Source organism: Camelus bactrianus, chromosome 7 (assembly GCF_048773025.1).
Source record: "Camelus bactrianus isolate YW-2024 breed Bactrian camel chromosome 7, ASM4877302v1, whole genome shotgun sequence".
NCBI lineage: Eukaryota > Metazoa > Chordata > Mammalia > Artiodactyla > Camelidae > Camelus > Camelus bactrianus.
Genome location: NC_133545.1, coordinates 54,401,638 through 54,416,016, shown reverse-complemented (window position 1 = coordinate 54,416,016; position 14,379 = coordinate 54,401,638). Strand labels below are relative to the sequence as shown.

General features: G+C 37.6%; 1 long non-coding RNA gene and 1 pseudogene across 2 annotated transcripts in view; both read left to right on the top strand.

Annotated features, from left to right (window-relative positions):
- LOC123613725 (uncharacterized) overlaps nt 1-14,379 on the top strand; it is a 1,048,954-nt gene that overhangs the window by 153,833 nt on the left and 880,742 nt on the right. The window lies entirely within an intron of this gene.
- LOC105083049 (ferritin heavy chain pseudogene) lies at nt 2,653-3,584 on the top strand (annotated as a pseudogene).

Genomic DNA, 14,379 nt, shown 5'->3' with positions numbered 1-14,379 from the left:
GCTATCCATTAGCATGTGAATGTTGGGCACTTGCGGGAGATTTGTTAATAAGAAAAAGTGAACCCAAGAGCACCTGAAGCTGAGGGTTGGTGTTGAGAAGAATCCCATGTTAGGCCTGTCAACAGAGTTATTTCATAAATCTAAAGAACTTAGATGAACGGTGGAACTGTGTCAATGCACAAACCAAAACATGTGGTTATTTTTCAAAATGAATAGTCCACCTGCGAACAGAGAGAAAGAGAGAGCTTTACATTTAGGTCATCAGACTCCTTTTCTCTAGGCAGAAAAAGAAGAGGATGACCTGTGAGAATAATCCAAGTGATTCAAGAAAATAAACAAATAGACAAAACCCCCTACTTACTAGATGCAGTTTTTTTTAAAAGAAAGTAGTTCTGTGAACATTGATGCCAAATTTTCATGTTATGTAGATTTCTCTTGCTTTGGCTAATATTTTTCAGAATTTGACCCACACACAGAATAGGTGTACAGATAAGTAATCTTATTTTATATTTCTAAAATACTTTTGTAGAATTCTAGACCAAAAAAAATTATCCGTGAAATGGAAGCAACAGTCTCCAAGACTTGATCCTACAGAATGTACAATTCTTAGTCTCTTGCATCAGGAACACAAGTACCTAAATTTTCTCTGTTAAGCAATGTAGAATTGTGTGTAATGTGTTCAACTCTTCTCCTGTTATGCAAAAGAGATTAGTGGATATCATACCCTTGCAGGTTTTTGCATTAAATTTTAACTTTGCAAGATACTGTTTGACAGAGGTAATCAGAAAAATGTGTATTAAAACCATTATTTCTTACATACCAAATTGATGAAAAATTTTAAATTCTGAGAATAACAATTTTTGAGTGTGTGGAGCAAAGGAAGCTCTCAAACAGTTCAGATGAAGAGGTAAATTAGCAGCCTTTGGAGTAAAATTGGACCACACTTAGCAAAGTTGAAGACACACACACTAAATGGCCCAACCTATTCCACTTGTGGACTCTAGAGAAGCATTCACACAATGAAGGGGGTACAGTCGTCCGTCCCTTGGTATTTGTGTGGGATTCATCCCAGGACTCCTCCTCAGATAGTAAAATTGGCAGATGCTCCAGTCCTTTAAATAAAATGACACAGTGCAGTCAGCTTTGCTCATCTGTGGAATTTCCATATGTGGTTGGTTGACTCCACAGATGAAGGAGTCTTTTATAACACTATTTATTTCAATAGCAAATACTCAGACCAACACAGATGTATGTATGTACACATAGCTGCTCCCCCAACACACAATGGAATACCATTCAGTAGTGAAAAGTAATGAACCACAGCTGCATGGATTAACATAGGTGAACCTCACAAGAAAGCAGGACAATTTTTTTTTTTCCTGGAGATGCAATAGAATTCAATATTGGTGGTGTCCATATTATGCCTATTTTTAATAATTATAGCATAACACTGTACAACTTCACTTGAATGTCTCAAAAAAAACAAAAACAAAAACAAAACACCTCAACAGTAGCATGCATCAAACTGAACTACCCGTCTTCCTCTCCAGACCAGTTTATCACTTTGGTTTTCTCTTTTGGAATTGTCCAACCATTTGCCCAAGACATTGTCTTTAATCAGGGTGAGTTTAACCCTTAGGTTTTCTTCTTTCTGTGCACAGGTTGTTAGTTACATGTTCTGTTGATTCTATCTACTGGATAGTTCTTCAGTCTGACCAACCCACTGCACTGCCCTAGTTCACGGTACTGCCATTCTGCATTTGCACCAATGCAACCACCCCATCTTTCGTTTCTCTGTCTAAGGTCTTATTCCTCTAATCCAATCTCTGCATCACAGTTCTTGCCCAAAGGAAAATTTGAGGGTATAATACCTTTCCTTAAAATCCTGAAACTCTTACGTTGAAACCTAAACTCCTTAACATGGTTCAGAAGGCTCTGGATATTTCTTTCTTCTTTTGACTTCTCACTCCTTGTTCCCATTATCTGGTGACATCTGGCTCACTCTTTAAGGTTGGGTTATTTGCCAGTTTTCCTGTGAGATACTCGCTTACCCCTTAAACTAGGTTTGGGATTGGCCGTGTATTGCAGCAATGTTGTTTGCTCTCCTGTGATAATACTCAACACGTTTCTGACCTCCAGAGATCTCTGAGGGCAGGAACCGGGCTGGCATTTTGCTCATTAATGTATCCTGGGGACACAAGGCAGATGCTCGATAACTATTTGCCTAGCTACATGATGATAAAAAAAGATCTGGCACAGTGATTTTTTCCCAGTCATTTCTGTTACAGTTTGCCCAGTTAACCTCTACAGTCTAGTCATGCTGAATTTATTTTCAGTTTTCTAAAATCATGTCCTCCCTTGTCTCTGTCGTTCACATTTGCTGTCCCCTTAGGAGGAAGCCTCAGACTCTGCCTGTGTGCTCCCACAATGTCCTGTAGTTTTCCTACTCTGGCACTTGCCAAACTGTATGGTAAGTTCTAATGCACAAATCTCTGCCTCCCACAAGCTAGTTCCCTGTGTGAATAGGAATCGTGCTTGTTACATCTCCAGCATCCCAGAGTACCACCCTGTGTTATGTGCCTAATGCAGTTTTTATTGCAGTAAACGAATGAGGAAATGAATTCATCTGTATGGAAAATAAGGAGGGAATAGTCTGGAAGCCAAAAGTTCTAAAATGGCAGCCTGGACAGTCTTCGCGGAGAGTCGCCGCGGTTTCCTGCTTCAGCAGTGCTTGGACGGAGCCCGGCGCTCGTCCCCCGCCCCCGCCGGCCACGCAGAGCCAGCGCTCGCCACCTCTTCACAGCGCCCTCCGACCGCCCCGAGGTACCCGCTGCCGCCGCCGCCGCCTCTTCTCGGCCACCCGCTGTGACGACCGCGTAAGCCTCGCAGGTGCGCCAGCACCACCACCAGGCCTCGGAGGCTGCCATCAAGCGCCAGATCAACCTGGAGCTGTGCGCCTCCTACGTCTACCCGCCCATGTCACACTACTTTGACCGTGATGATGTGGGTTTGAAGAACTTTGCCAAGTACTTTCTTCACCAATCTCATGAGGAGGGGGAACATGCTGAGAAACTGATGAAGCTGCAGAACCAACAAGGTGGCCGAATCTTCCTTCAGGATATCAAGCAAGCAGACCATGACGACTGGGAGAATGGGCTGAATGCAATGGAATGTGCGCTACGCTTGGAAAAAAGTGTGAATCCGTCACTACTGGAATTGCACAAACTGGCCACTGACAAAAATGACCCCCACTCGTGTGACTTCCTTGAGAGGCATTACCTGAACGAGCAGGTGAAATCCATCAAAGAACTGGGTGACCCTGTAACCAACTTGCGCAAGACGGGGGCCCCTGAATCTGGCATGGCGGAGTATCTCCTTGACAAGCTCACCCTGGGAAACAGTGATTATGAGAGCTAAGCCTTAGGCTGGCTTCCTGGAGCCACAGGAGTGACCTCCCTGGTCACCAAGGCAGTGCATGCATGTTTGGGTTACCTTTACCTTTTCTATAAGTTGTACCAAAACATCTACTTAGTGTTCTTTCCTTAGTACCATTCCTTCAAATAAAGTAATTTGGTACCTAAAATAAAATAAAATTAAATACACTGTCAGCCTGACTGGGTATGAATGCTAGGAGTCAGGTGATTTTTTTCCTCTACTTAAATTTCTAAAATTTCTTTAATGGACATTATTAATAGTTCAAAATATCTTGAATACTTGAAAAACACAACATAAATATGACTGGGGGATGCACCAATATCTTTTGAATACATTGCTGCTTTCTAGAAAAACATGTTTTTGAAATCAACTTCACAATCTGATAAATAAAAAAGCAACCCAGAGTTACATGAAAACACAAGATCGCAAATCAATGGCTACCTTTGGATATTGCGATTTCATTTTTTTTCCTGCTAGGTTTATGAGTTAGAGAAGATACCTGTCCTTGACTTGTATGAACAGGCAGAGTTAAACAACAAACAACCCTTTTGTTGAACAGAAAGGTATAAACAGCCTAAGTTGCACAAGCAGAACTGACTCCCCTTCGGGCTGAGCCACATACTTAGTGAAGGACACGTGCAGACACAGCCAGGAGCTGAGCGAGTCTGTACAGTCATCCTACACGAACCTGGCTTCAAATACCTTTGTCTAACTCTGCGAGTTATTTGCCCGTGGGTTCTTTTAAGAACAATCTAAAATGAGAGTCATCTGCTCACGTACGACCAAAATCTCGACACCTCAAGAGGCACCAGGTCTGCCCTCCTTCATCCCTGCAGGGCTGTTCCAGATGCCAGAGTGACCTTATCTGCTCAGGACACGGATAAGGAGACTAAAAGATTCAGATAAAAGCTTTCCAAGCTGTTATTATAGTAGTTCTACTTTCCAAGGCACTTAAGTGTTTTAGAAAATATGGTTATAAATATGTCAACAAGGATGTAAATTCTTATCCACTTTGGATCTATGATAGACAGATTTGAATAAAATGTTTGGTCCCTTGTTCTCTTCAGCTTTTATAATACAGTACAAAGTATCGGCCAAGATCCAAATCCGTCTCTTTCTCTATACCTGTATGTTAAATTAAGTTGGGTTGGTGAAACACAAGACAAATGAAATACTCTTCTTTTAAAAATTAGCCTTAAAAAAAAAAGTTAGCTTTCAGAACGACACAGTGACCATTGTTGATTTACAAATGCTAAGTGGTATTTGCAAAAAAAAATCCGTTTTAACTATTTTAAAGTGAATTACTTATCTAATAAAGGACTGCAGAAATTTAAGTGAGCTTAGAAAGGAATGTGGTGATTTAGACAGGTACATGGCTTCTTCCAGGATTTAGGTAGTCTTTAGATAGAATGCTGGCCGTAACCCTTGAATTTCTAATAAAAAAAAAGGAGTTTTAGTCCTCACCACAGTTTGACCTTGCATAAGTCACTTAAGCATGTTCTGATGTGTTCACCTTTAAAATGGGACTAATGACACCTGTCCTCACTACCTTAAAGGGTGGATGCAGGGAATAAGTGAATTAATGTAGGAGAAAGTGCTTGGCAAGTAATTAAACCCTATGTAAATTTCAAGGCAGACATGATGTTAATTATGTAAACAACAACTTGTTTTGATTTCTTCATCGAGATTGGTTTGCTTTTCTATGTTGCTCTGGTCCAAGCAATAATTAACCTAAACCTTGAAGAGAGAATTGGACTTGGAATAAGAATCATAAGACATATGAGTGCAGATGTATTCCAAGTCCTCAGGGGGCAGAAATAGCCAAATAGCTGCCATCTGAGTAATTCTAAGACTTTTATACCCTCATTTTGGACATTCCTAGAAACAGGTTGCCTTAGATTTCCCCTTCATCCACTATCTTTGGCGGGGAGGATATAATGAAAGGCATGTTGAACTACTTTATTTTGCAGTTCTCTGTGTATCTATATCTAGATATCAGGCAGCCTTTTAAAAATAGCTTCGTGTTTATGGTGTTTCACGTGTGTTTTGATCTTGAGCCTTAAAAAGTTCTATTAGATACGTGTGGCAGACATTATGCCCATTTAGCCAATAAGAGTACCTGGACAGAGAGTAACAAAGTGACATCTCTACAATCATACAATCAGTTGCTTGTTGCTGTGGATGACATCACGTGAGGAAGGAGGATTAGAATTCAACCTCACAAATTAAAAAAAAAAAACTTAACCCCACACTGCATTTTAGCTCCATAATTTTGCTATACTTTCACATATTTGTACCGTAGCTGAATCCCTACCTGCCTTACCTAACTCCTTTCCTAACTTACACCAGCTGCACCAACATTGTCTCTTCAGAGACACTTTCTCTGGTGGTCAGTTGCCCTTCCTACACGCACTCATTCTAACAAAGCATTGATCGCATTCCGTTGTGAGTTTTCTTATGTGTCACTGGCTGGTCTTTTAGAAAGTCTTAACCATTCACAGAATAAGGGGCATAGTGGATAAACGAATGAACTTTTCTTGTCCTTGTATTAGGAGAAATGATCTATATCTATCTGATTCTCAAGACCTACCTTTAGTTCCTGCTGAGCTGTACCTAGTGGGCTTTTCTGCCCCACCCTAGGATCTGACGATACTCCCAAATTCCTACATATTCATTATTGTCTCCAGGAATAATCTTAACATGGACAGGAGGTGTGTTTAAGGAGTTATAGCCTTACAATCTGAATGTTACCTTTATGCTTGCTATTTTGATTGGTTCTCAATTTATGATTCAGTAGGATATTTGTTTGTCCTAAAGCTCAACCCCTCACTTCAGTACTTGCTCCCAAATCCTCCCTTCTGTATCCGTGTGCCAGAATCTTTGTCTCGGTTCGCCGATTTCCTCCCAAGGTCCCCTCTCTGATAAACTCCTTTCTGCTGTTCCAAACTTTCTTTACTATTCTAAAATCCGCTCTGTTTTGCCTCCACTTTTATACAATATTTTTTCCCTCTTGCTGAAGCCTACTCCTCCTGCGCTTTACCTTTGTTGTGCAGATGACTTCTCCTCCTGTAGGTGTTGTAAAGTCTAATCTATACACGGGTTCTCTGTCACCAACTTTCGCTTGCTTGTTCACATGCACTTGCTAAAGTGTATTAAACTTTCAGCATCTTCCCTCTTGCATTCCTCATGCTAACTTCTTGCCTGGTCTATCCTTGGTCAATGTATGAAAAGAATAAAGTGGTATTAATTTATTACCAATAAATATTATTAATATAATATATTAAAATATTATCAATAATAAATGGATCTTTACTGTCAAAACTCAAGCTTTATCTCCCCAGGAATATTCCACAACTGACCTATTGACTCTTGACTATATCCTCTGTCATCGTGAGCCTCACTATTCCACCCTGATCCTTCCACCTGTCTCCTTGCCGGTCCACCCACCCCAGCCATAATAAATTCATGTGCACCTATACATTCACTTCTAGGGCATGCAGAATAACAATAACTTGTGCTTGGCAATGAGAGAGAAACAATATAAAAATAAAAATGTACGGGAAGTTTTCCCCTGTAGCATCTCCTTCATTTACAGATAAATGCGAGATCGCCTAATTCGTTTCACTGAACATCAACACTGATATAATAATACTTTCCTGGATGACTTAGATCAATTGCATGTGAATTCATCTCTTCCAATTACTCAAATAGGGTAACTGTAGATGTGGATATTATCAGGAATAATTTAATAGCATGGAGTGTACTACATTCAAAGAAATGTTGATATGGCATTAAAATAAAATTAATCTATAAAATATTTCATATTTCAATGTGTTCTGTACATACATTAGTGAAATATGAATTGATATATAATTTATCAATCATGAAGATACATTTTTTTCTACATTGTAAATACCACTATTGATAATCTTAGAGAAACAAAATGTGTTTATTTGTGATTAATGTTAATTTATATTTTAATTTTAAATTTTATTCAATAAGAATTTCATAATTTTATCTTTTTACCTAAGGCTAACTTTTTTTCCTGGGGAGTTCCGAATTCTGAGGTATAATTTGGTGGCTCATTCTGCACGATCACTGTAATTTAACTTTTCCTCTGAAGGACAAAGCAATGGTTTTATGCTAGGATAATCCATGAGATAATGAAATAAAACACTACTGTGATTTCTTCTTTTGGTTAATCCAATTTAAGGACGTAACTATGGACAGAGTCTTTTTTAATATGTCAGGGACTTGAAGTGATCTTTGTGGTCATCCCCCTTCACAAGAGTATTCTCTCTTGCCAAGATAAATGGAAGAGACGTAAACATAACATTATGCAAAATGATAGGGCTGCTTTCTCCTGGCATTGGTGGCAAGAACGGGCAGTATTTACTGACTTCCCTCCTTAATGGGTGGATGAACTCTGAAGCTGTGTAAATGAGATAATGCAGAAATTATGTCTTCTTACTCCCAGTGTGGTTCTTTAGTTTTAATTCTATTAGAAAGCAAGTAGCCTTGGGAAAGTTAAAACCCAGAAGTAGTAAATTGAAGAAAGAAGCAATCACCAATCTTGTAGGTCTCTCCTAAAAAATTATATGTTGCTGTAAGATTCTCCACTTATTTAATAGTTGTTAAGAATTATTTTAAATTAAGGAACTCTTAACTTGCCTTTAAGTTTTGCCTCGTTTGTTGAAATATTTTGTTAATAACTTTACTTTTTATAACAGTACAGATGTTTAAAATATTAACATTTTAATCTGTCAGTGATGTCTTTATGCAGTTTCTTCTCTTGCTGATATAACAAATATTTGTTCCTATATACTATAAACATTCTATACATTTCTGTAAATTCATCCCCTAAAATTTTTTTCAACTTCTTAGTATAGCTGAAGTATATTTGGTTTGTTATTCAAAATATATTTCTAAATTTTCTTTCCAAATTTTTATTTAGTTATTCTAGTTATTAGTTTATAGTTTATTCTAGTCTATTAGTTTAATATAGTGATTATTTATGTAGCTATTAGTCCTAAAATAATCCTTTAAAACTCCCTTGTTTTGCAGACATAAAAGATCTTATTAGAGCTTGCATTTTTTGAAGTTAAACATGACAAATATATTTAAAATAACACACCGTGTTCATATAAGCGTGTAGCACAGTACTAACTCAGAAACCTGTTGAAGGGAACGTTGCATCTCCAGTGTGTCTGTCTTTTCTCTCTCCACCTTAGCATCATCCTACAGAACTTAATCATCCTTGTTTTCTTGACAGTTTCACGTCAGTGTTATTCAGACTTGTAATTTGTTTGAAAATTAGAGTAGCACTATGGTTTTTTTGCTACGTGATTTTTTAAAACATTATAAAGATCCTTCTATGTGAAATGAAAGGCTGCAGTTCACTCACTTTCACTGTCCTAGGGAACTGTTTTGCATGAATGTTACCAGTGTATACTTATCCATGGCCCTATCTATGGATATTTGATTTGGTCTTAGAGTTTTGCATTTATATAATACTGCTCTAAATGTCATCTCTTTAATAAAAAACATACATGGAACTTTTTTTGGCTTTTCATCTTTTCAAATATCCATATTTCTGTTGAACTTACATTGAATGCCATTGGGCATTTGGAAACAAATAGAATTTAATATGTTATCATAAACTAAGTGACAGTTATTTTAAATTCTATCCAAAATGTTAATATAAGAAGCACTGTATCTGGCTCATAAGTGTAAAGGGACTTTATTTACTGAGAGAAAGTAAATTGTAGACGGAATTTAAAACTCTTTAAAATATTTAAGGAAAAATTCAAAGAAGTATTAAGTATTTTTTAAATGACTCCTTTTTTCTGAATTTGTTGCTGGGCTTCAAAAATAAGCTTCGGATGCTAATTAAAATCAGGGTCCAATTACTTGCTTCTTATTTTTAAGATCCAGATCGAGTGCCCCTGAATTAAATCGCTATTAATAAAATATAATAACAAAATATAATTCTTAAAAAACATGTTTTCCTTTGGAATGTCACGGCACTTTAACAGTACCTTTCATTTGAATATAAGTAGCTCACTCCATAGGTATGATAAGACTGAAGCAGAGTGACTAGTCCATGACTGAATAAGTTTGTGGCGTGTTCTGGAATAATGTCTACTTTCTTTTTTAAATTAAATTTTATTTTTTAAAGAAATACAGTTGATTTACAATATTAGTTTCAGGTGGACAACATAGTGTTCAGTATTTTTAGATAATATACCATTAAAAGTTATTATAAAATATTGGCTATAATTTCCTGTGCTGTACGAGACATCCTTGTTGCTTATGTATTTTATACATAGTAGTTTATGTCTCTTAATCCCATATTCCCTTCTTTCCCGTCCTCAGTACCCTCTCCCCACTGGTAACCGCTAAATTGTTTTCTATATCCGTGAGCCTGTCTTGATTTGCGATACATATTTTTTATTGTATTCTTTTAGATTCCACATACAACAATATCGTACAGTATTTGTCTTTCTCTAATTTCACTAAGCATAATATTCTCTGGGTCCATCCATGATAGTGCAAATGGCAGAATTTCATCTTTTATGACTAGTAATATTCCTGTGTGTCTGTGTGTATATATCACATCATTTTATTCATTCATTTGTTGAGGGACACTTGGATTGCCTTCAGATCTTGGCTACTATAAACAATGCAGCTATGAATATTGGGGTACATATGTCTTTTCAAATTAGTGTCTTCGTTTTTCCTCATTATATAGCCAGGAATGGATGGAATTGCTGAATTATATGATAATTCTATTTTTAGTTTTTAGGGAAACTTTCATACTGTTTTTCATAGTGGCTGCACCAATTTACATTCCCACCAACAGTGTACCAGTGTTCCCTCTTCTCCACACCCTCTCCAACATTTGTTATTTGTAGACTTTTTGATGACTTTGAGATGTGAGGTAGTATCTCCTTGTGGTTTTGATTTGCATTTTTCTAATAATTAGCAATGTGGAGCATCTTTCCACAAGCCTGTTAGCCATCTGTATGTCTTTGGGAAAATGTCTATTCAGGTCTTGGGCCCATTTTTTTTATTGGGTTGTCTCTTCAATATTGAGTTGCGTGAGCTATTTATATATTTTGGATATTAATACCTTGTAGATTACACCATTTGCAAACATTTTCTCCCATTCCATAGGTTGTCTTTTTGTTGGTGATTTCGCTTGCTGTACAAAGACATAGAAATGTTCCAATCTCGTTGTTTTACATAGAGCTGTCCAGATTTCTCACTACTGCTTACTGAAGAGACTGTCTTTTCTGCACTCATTTTAAGGGAACAAATTTAGAATTGGAAAAATTTGCATGCAAGGAAATGCTATCTGTAGCATAGTACCAGAAATAACTGGAAAGAACCAATGGTAAATCCATTTAACTGAATAAAACATTTTGTACTCATAACAGTGACAATTATGAAGATGATAAGACATAAAAATGCTTACACAGACATGAAAAAAATCAGATAAGAAACTTGTGTAAGTATGTTATGAAGAGAGCTATGTAAAATGGACTAGAAGGGAACTTAGTGTCCTGTTGGCACAGTTAGTGACTATGAATCAGCGTTGATAGAGGTCTATGGGGGGGAGCACACTGACTCAATACAATGTACTCTTTGCATCTGAGGGAAAAAAAGTGCGATACCTTAAATGACTTTCTGTGGGTTGCTTGCTTCATTTAGGATTAGCATGTGAAAATCTCCGAAGGACTTGATTTAGTCCACATTATCTCAATTTTATCTCCTCTCAGAGCGCTCTGTCTCAATCAGCTCCTATTCTGCATGTGTTCATCTACATGTCTCATCTACTTGAACACAGCAGTAACAAGTTGACTGAACATAAAATACTCCTAAAAAAAAAAGTTCAGGAGACGCTGATGTTCAAGTGTTCTTTCTGAACAACGCAGCTTCATAATTGTGTACTGACTACAAAGAGATTCTGTCTTGTCTTTAAACCGCTCAGTGGCCAGACAAACTTGTTTTTCTATAACAGGATTTCTATAGGACTGCAAGTACAAACCCAGTTTGTTGGCCCAAACAAGTTCGAAGTTTGCAAAGGTGCACAGCCATGAGAATGAGCTTGCTGGTGATGTTCAGAGCCCAGCAGTTAAATGACAGGTGGCATCACTCACACTGTTAGTCTTCAAGCCCCCGAACTCCAGACTTCTTACTTCTCCATGCAAGATAAGGCTTTACGAGGAATACCATCTGTGTGAAACATTTTTCTTTAGTAAGCCTGTATGAGCTTGCTTTATAAAAATTCATTTTCTAATTTAGGCTCTCCTACCTCCTCTCCAAGAAAGTCTAGGTCACTCTTGCGAATTACATTCACAGGATGACTGTTCGGTTGGCACTGTCTAAAGGTATTATTTATTCACACAAGGAAGCTTTACACTTTTGATAATGATGCATTCTATGATTTTACAAAGGGGAATGGAAGATGGAATGGTGTTCAGGCAAGTTTTTAATGTCTTTCGTAACTCTGTTATCAAGTGAGTTTATTCATACACATGTACGAAAGGTAGAGGTGTAATTGACAACAAAAGTCTGGTTTTATTTTAAGCGAAATGAAAATGAACATTCATCCGTGTAGTCAAACATTGTTATTAGTATGAGATAGCTACTATAATTTATAAAGTGGTTCATTGAATGGTTCAAGATAGTAAAGAAGAAAAATTTTTGTACTGTAATTTACTAGAGTTTCACAGTTGGATGGCTGAACAGTGAATTAGTGGATTTACTCAAGATGGTTTTAAATCATTTTATATGTCAAAACATTTATCAATATTGGCCATATATTAGATGATATAATTCTAGAACTAGAAGGGGCTTTGAAAACATTTAATAAGCCTTGGACTAATCTTTGTCACCTTAGACTTGTCAAAATCAAAGACTGGTCTGGGTTGAGAGGTCTTCTCATTCTGAGCATGGTTGTTTCTTGATATGGCAGTAAGTCTCCCAGCCTCTGGATACAGTCCATTTGTTTCCTGTGCTGTAGAACATGGAGGAATATGAAGCAAATGATAGAAAGCGTCAGACGCTGCTGTGCGAAAGCAATGCCACCAAGTGTGTAGGGACAGTATCTGGCTGAGCTTAGATGACATTTCTAAAGAATCGTTTAAAGATGTCCCCAAATCTGCCACAAAGAGCACATTTGTCATCGTCTCCAGCTCCGCTCTCCAGTGCTTGTTTTTATGAGATTCATGGCAGCAGGAAAGAATTGGAAATAATTAACCAGGTATTCTTTTATTTCATCCACTTGGCATTTGAGTTTGAAAAACAAAAATAATTTAAAATTATCAAACCATTGTTTTCCTTTAGAACATTTGGTAGAGGAAATCTGTGAAAATTAACAGGAAAAATATGCCAATAGATTGGGACACTTCTTTGTCTAACACGCATTAAGACCTACCTGGTGCTTGTCGTTGGGGCTACAATAAAAATAAAAGATACGGTTTTCAGAAACTTACAAGCGGCCATGGCTTTATCATTTATAATTCTACAGTAAAGAATATCTCTAAAGAGTTCAAGTTTTTTAAAAGAACAGTTTTTTAGCTGATTTTTTTCCTCCCCAAACAGTCGTATTTCTCCTGGCACTTCCTTATACAGTCCATCTGAGAAAGAGGACCTGGATAAGAAAGGGAGTCATGTGAACAGAGCTTCAGCTTAAAGTCACAAATATATAAATCAGGCAGACAATTTTGTCTGAGAAGATCTAAAGACTAAAGGGGAGGTGGAGGATTCAGTTTTCCTGGTTTTCAAATTATCTGGGATGTGGCCTAGCTTCACAGGTCTTGAAAAGAAATCCTTGGTTGGCAAGGCAACAAATGAAAGCATAATATTTTCTGGTAACACTAGAGTCATAAGTAAAATAAGAATGTGTAAATAACTTAGGTGGTCTGAGTTACCTCTGTTTGGTATGTGGGAACTATACACATGCACAGATGTGACATTCTCTGGATATTATGCGAGCGTGTACATTTTAAAAGACATATCTGTTACCCCATTACTAAAAACTGGGCTGTTAGCTTCCAAATTACAAGTGTCAGCTGCAGCTTTATTATCAGCTCAAATAGCAGCGAGCTATATAAAATATTGTACTAACTCAGCCACCATTTACCCAACAGTGTCCTCGTCTTTTTAGTGATGCCCCCTTGGTTAAAAACAGTAGTATGTAATATGTCATAGTTCTCACTTAAGAGAACTCTTCTTCTGGGGTGATGACAATTTAATATAGGTATGACTATTTTAATGCTTTGCTCTTAAAAATTCAAGTGGTCAGAGTTAGTATTTAGGACTTTACATATGATGTTTGAATAGCTGTTAAACCTTCTGAATCTTAGATACGCCCGAAGATATAAGGGACAATATTGGAAAGTGACAGATCCCTGTCACGAGCGTGCAGTGTCATGGTCCTATCCTCTCTCTCCCTCACTTTCCCTTGGAGCAAGCTTGGGGCTTTGCTTCGACTGACAGGACAGAGTTCCTCCTTGACGTGAAGATGGCAGCCTGTTGCCCTGGGGACTGTTGGTTCTTTGCTCACAATAAGAGGAATTTAACCTGTAGGAGGGTTTGACACCATGGAGTACCAAATAGAGACGTAGATGGGAGGGTGGTGGTCTTGTTTTGCCCCTGGATTAAGCAAGCCTTCCTTGAAATCCAGCCTACTTCTGAAATTTAGGTATATGAACCAATAAAGTATTTTTATTTAAGCTGTTTTGTTGGGTTTTTATTTCTTGCAAGTAAAAATTATTCTAGTGGATTAATTCAAATATGTGATGTGTAACACCACGAAAGAGATGCTAGAAAAGGGATTCAGACAGAGGACTGGCAGCTGAACCAGACGGTCTCTAAGAAAGTCTTCAACTCTGGAATTCTGATATGGAATGAACCTAGGTTTCTGTATTGTGTTGC